The sequence below is a fragment of the Centruroides vittatus genome, unplaced genomic scaffold, assembly GCF_030686945.1.
Source record: "Centruroides vittatus isolate TY-2023 unplaced genomic scaffold, ASM3068694v2 contig_799, whole genome shotgun sequence".
Taxonomy (NCBI): domain Eukaryota; kingdom Metazoa; phylum Arthropoda; class Arachnida; order Scorpiones; family Buthidae; genus Centruroides; species Centruroides vittatus.
In genome coordinates, this window is record NW_027122516.1 from 2,202,542 (window position 1) to 2,207,784 (window position 5,243).

General features: G+C 31.2%; 1 long non-coding RNA gene across 1 annotated transcript; it reads right to left on the bottom strand.

Annotated features, from left to right (window-relative positions):
- Positions 1 to 404: 404 nt before the first annotated feature.
- Positions 405 to 3,998, bottom strand: LOC136981850 (uncharacterized). Its single transcript, XR_010881781.1, has 3 exons — positions 3,973 to 3,998; positions 1,723 to 1,927; positions 405 to 508 (listed from the first exon to the last, which is right to left on the bottom strand). It is a non-coding gene; the product is annotated as an uncharacterized lncRNA (long non-coding RNA).
- Between the last annotated feature and the right edge of the window lie 1,245 nt (positions 3,999 to 5,243).

The window sequence follows — 5,243 nt, forward strand, 5'->3', positions numbered from 1 at the left end:
GAAGATAGAAGCCTCTCGGAAAACTTTTCTGGAAACATATATAAACTATAACCTCGTATCTATATAGGTGTTAGATACGTGAAAAAACCCAGAAAATCCCACACGGCTAGCCGAAACCCTCGAGCAACTATCAGTGTTCAATGGTTTTTATCCATTCAGGAAGTAATGGGCTTAGGCTACGATGTTCATATCGAATTTGATTAGTACTGTTGAGCATAATCTAAAGTGAATGTAGTGAGAATAATTAAGAAGAGCACCAATGTTTTGAAATAAGAAAATTCCATAGCAATGAACTTGTTGCGTTCATGCGTATACGTATTATACAGTAATATAAGTAATAAATAATACTAATAAAGTTGTCTAAATTTATTAATGATTTCTATATTGAATTTCTTTACCTTTGTATGATCCGCATCGAATATAAGTATGCTCTTCATACAGAAAATGTTAAGATGAATAAAACCAATTTCATTATTTTTCTCAATTACAGGTGTTAACATTGTGGCATCTGAAATAAAATATAGTTCAGATGTTTACTTGCTTATTATATAAAAATTAAATATAATATATTTTTATACTGTTAGATGAAATACGGTTGGTCAAGCCAATCTGATAGCACGCTCCACAAAAGTGAATCGAATATTAATTTTCGACAATAGGCACAGAAATTTTCACTGAATATACAGTAAGGGATGTGGTTTATAGATTTCAGAGAAACCGGGTTGTTTTTACTATAGCTTACAGTGACCGTAAACGAAAATTTACAGATTGAACGGAACACGTCTGAAAGACACGCAAATGTCTTAACATCGACACCACTGTTATAGTGGAGCGTGCTAGAAAGATCACACATTGAATTTTAGGTTTCTGAACACCACTCAGTTTTCCGTGAAACTGAAATTTCTATAACAATACAAATGTGAACATAGGGTTTCGTATAAATTATAATCGTAACAAATGATTCTATAAAACAAGGACATTCAAACATGGTTCTCATTCACTACATAAAAGGTATTCACCATATTAGAAGAAACAATGAATGTATTCACATTTCGTCAATTTTAAAACACCTCAAGAAAACAAGTCTCTGTAGCAGAACCGGCCATTTATTAGACACTACTAATGCGCTTCAGTATGAAAAACGTTAAAAATGCCAGGATTATGGCACAGTTACAAAATCATGTTAATTAATAGCCTAAAACACATGATATAATTGATAATATGATTTAAACTATTTGCACAGTTCTGGTCAAGATCATACTATGTGTAGAAACTCAACTACTGGGGACAGGATCTTCTTCAGTCCTTTTCAAGCTTAATACCTCCTGTGCCTTTTGTCAAAAATTTCTGAAAATTTGCATGAAAGTTTGTGTATTGTGTATTCATACTATTAAATTTTGTTGGTTTAACATCAAAGGAGTAGGAGGATAGAGGGGAAATCAATTGTCATATCTCGAGTGGGGTCATATTTAATCAAAATTTTACTCGTTGCTAGCTTTTATAATTTTCTGAACAGAATTCTTCTCTGATCTCAAAATTAACTTTTTTTTGCCTTTTTGTAATAATTTATAATATAAAAAGTTTATAAAATAAAATTTCATAGCGGGTAGCGCCACAAAGAATTCTACTTTTATTGCCGGGAAAGCTATACAACTCATTTCTGAAATTTCTTTGTTCTGTCATTAATAAATCAACGAAAGATTATTTAATTAAATTACTTACCAAAATGATCATAGAGAGAAAGTAAAAAAACTTTACATAGAAAAAAAATGTTGCTTTGATTATACTTTGGCAGTTTCGACCAATCGCATTTTTGTAAATACGTCTTCGCATTTGAAATGAAGAAACAAATTAAACATGAACCAAATAAGTAATATATTACGTCTGTTTGGTAAATTGATGCGAGGATCGTTGTCAGGGAACTGCTCTATAATAAAAGAAAAAATATATATATATTATATTTGATTTATGTTTTAAACATTTTAACAAATGGGTCAGATAACGGCATTATTCACGTAAAAAGAATATCTAAATGTCAAGGTTTTTTTGAAAAATAGGGTAATGTGAATTCTATCAGAGTTCTATCAAGAGGGTTTCATGACTTGTATTTTCTTTCTTCCTTACTACTCCGTCTTCCCTCTAACCTGTTCCATTTTAATTCCTGAATGTTTACCAATTTCTAGCCGATTTTGTGCCAGTGACTTCTGCTCTTAGCGTATGTCTGATACTTAACCCTCGGGGTGCCTGGTGGGGTCTGAGAGGCTCGACTCATTTTTAAAAGTTCATAACTATTTTAATATTTGCGTTAGCGACTTAAGGTTATTAGTATTTTCAGTGCTTTTCATGCGCTTGCGATCCTCACAAAATTTTTAGTTTTATCGCGCGATATTCTGCGAACAAGACGTGGTCAAATAAGTGCCGGGCCTCACAGACCCACCAGGCGCTTCGCGTTGCAAAAGTGTAAGTAATATTTTTGTGTAAAATTCGTATTTTTCGTGTTTGCTTGATTTATAACACGTTTACGTTGTCAGTAGATAAACGTTTAAGCAGCTACTGAGCGTCTGTAAAAACTGATCCAGATTTATTTGCATGGGACATTCGAAATTCCTATGAGAAAAATGCCTGAATTCTCAATTTCAAATTTTAAGTGAAGAAGCTTAATTTTTATGCTTTAACAGATAATTATATTAAGTGCCATTAAAACGAACCCAAAATACTTAAATTATATTGAGATTACATCATGACTTCTAGAGAAACAAAGTTAATATTTTTGTTACAACAAAAAAAGTTGATGTTTTTTATTATGTAGTCGTGTGAATAAATATTTCATGTAAATCAATGATTGTTTTATTCTAAATATGTCTTAATAAACTTACTGTATATATTATTAACATAACATTGAAATTATCTTTACAAGCCATATAATGTATTGTTTTATTTTGGAGTCTGTGGGACCCCACCAGGCGCTCGGCGGAAATTTCTTCATCAGGAACCCCAAAAGTTAAATACAGAAATAGTTACATTATGTGCAAATATAATTAAAAAATATAACTAAAATGTGTAAGTTTCTTCATAATCCTTCAACTGGTAACGCTTCGATCATTTTTTAATAAATGAAACGTGCCCTCTGTCTGTTTCATGTTATAAATTTTTGCGCTAACTTTATACTTCCATAACATATGTGCCGGCTATCCCAATCCAGCATTAAAATCAGTGTTTATCGTTGTAATCATACACGTATGAATTCATAACTTTCAGTATCGCATCACAAAATACGTCATATTTTTATATTCTTTGTGCTCACATGTACGGCTACAAAGAATGTCTTTCTAATAAGACCATCGCGGTTCAGGTCTATAATGGGCAGCCATATTTTAGTACAGGTTGTTGAAACCTGGTTACTAAAACATTGATGGTGCCAGTGACCTAATATTTCAATATTCCGCTGATTTTTGTAACTACGATTGAGATTGTTTTGGTGTATTCTTCGCTGTGATTACGAAATCATTGATCACAGAATAGTGAAATATTGCGTCATTACAGTAACTATAGTAAAATGTCAGTTATCCCTAATTAGCAAGGCATGGCTATGTACAGTATTTAGTACAAAGAACAAGAGGACGTCAACTGGAGAAAGACGTTGATGGTGATTTTTTTTTCACTATTTTGTCATGTCATATTATTTTCACTCAAAACAGTTCAACAGCATTACATGGCTATCTTCAATAACCTACTTAATCTAATAAAATTGAAAATCCGATAACTGAAAAATTACCATTATAGTATAAAGAAAGTAGAGTTTATTTACTATGTAAATAAACAAATATCATTTCTTGAATATTTTGTACAATTCTAAACATATTTATAAAATGCTAAATATCAAAGTTAATAAAAAATCTATGTGTAATTAGATGTTCTAAGTTTAATAGATATATACTTGATATTAATATATAAAAGAGTGAAACAACTTACCATAATTGATAATTGAGAAAAGAGAAGATTCTTCTCGTAATATATTTAACTGAACGCTGTAAGAAAAGTTGTGCACTGTCAGAAATATAATACTCGCGCTATCTTTCGAGATTAAACACTACAGCTGTCATAGATGTCACCAAATAAATATTTTCGTAAAGATCGAAAGTGTGTTAACAGATTGGAAATGGAAAATTAATACGGCTTACTTTGAAATATTAGATGTAGGTTAGAAGAAAAGAAATTTCTTAATGAAATGTTTAGATTTAAACTTTATTTAAGAATGAATAAATAAACTACCATAGAACAATCAAAGCAACATTTTTCTTCTGTAAACAGTTTTTTATTTGCTTTTTCTGTATAATAATTCTGGTAAGTATCACAACCAAATAATTTTTCGTTAATTTAGTAATACAAGAAAAAGGATATTAAATATATTCAGGAAATAAGTTGAGTAACTTTCCCAGCAATAAAGGTTATACTGTGTGTAGCGCCATCTCTTATGTGATTTTATTTTATTTACTGAGACGAGGAGAAATCCGCAATAAATAATATACCAATAAATTTCGAAATTAATTCCATATCCAACTATTACCGATTTCATCAAATCCGATTCTCGTTTTAAAACCTCCATCACCAGGTTTCTTCTGCGATATAAAGAATAACCATTTTCTCTTGTCTGAATGTCTTATATAAATTGTGTTGGGTAAAGTTCATATATTGTCTTCAAAATTTCAATTCACCTTGTATGAAAAACTACATGGGCCATGCACCGTTTGAGTTTGAACTATTTGAAAGAGTACTTCGTCCGCATTAAAGTCTGGAATTTTACCATAACCGAATCAATTTGATCAGCTTGAATTTTGTTGATCAGCCAAATGCAAATATTAACATGTGGCAGCCATTCAGTAGTGTGTACTGTACATATGGCATCGTATAAGGCCGAAAATGTTACATTTTGTGATTATGTTTATCAATTTTAGTAATTTTAAGTGAAAAACCTGGCTATGTGGTCAATGTATGTTTGTCCACGTCATAACTCGGCCTGAATTTTTTTCCATTTGGCATTGCATGTGAATGTAATGAAAAAATCAGGTCGACCATTAGTGCGAACATATATCATTGCATCTTGAGCTTTTTCATGCATGTAACGTGGGATGCTTACAATATTTAATGGAAAAATGCCAATTTTACCAAGCCCTTTTCCGGCTACATCATTATTGATTCTATCCTCTATATGTATATATGAATCACATTTTAATTCTTTCTGA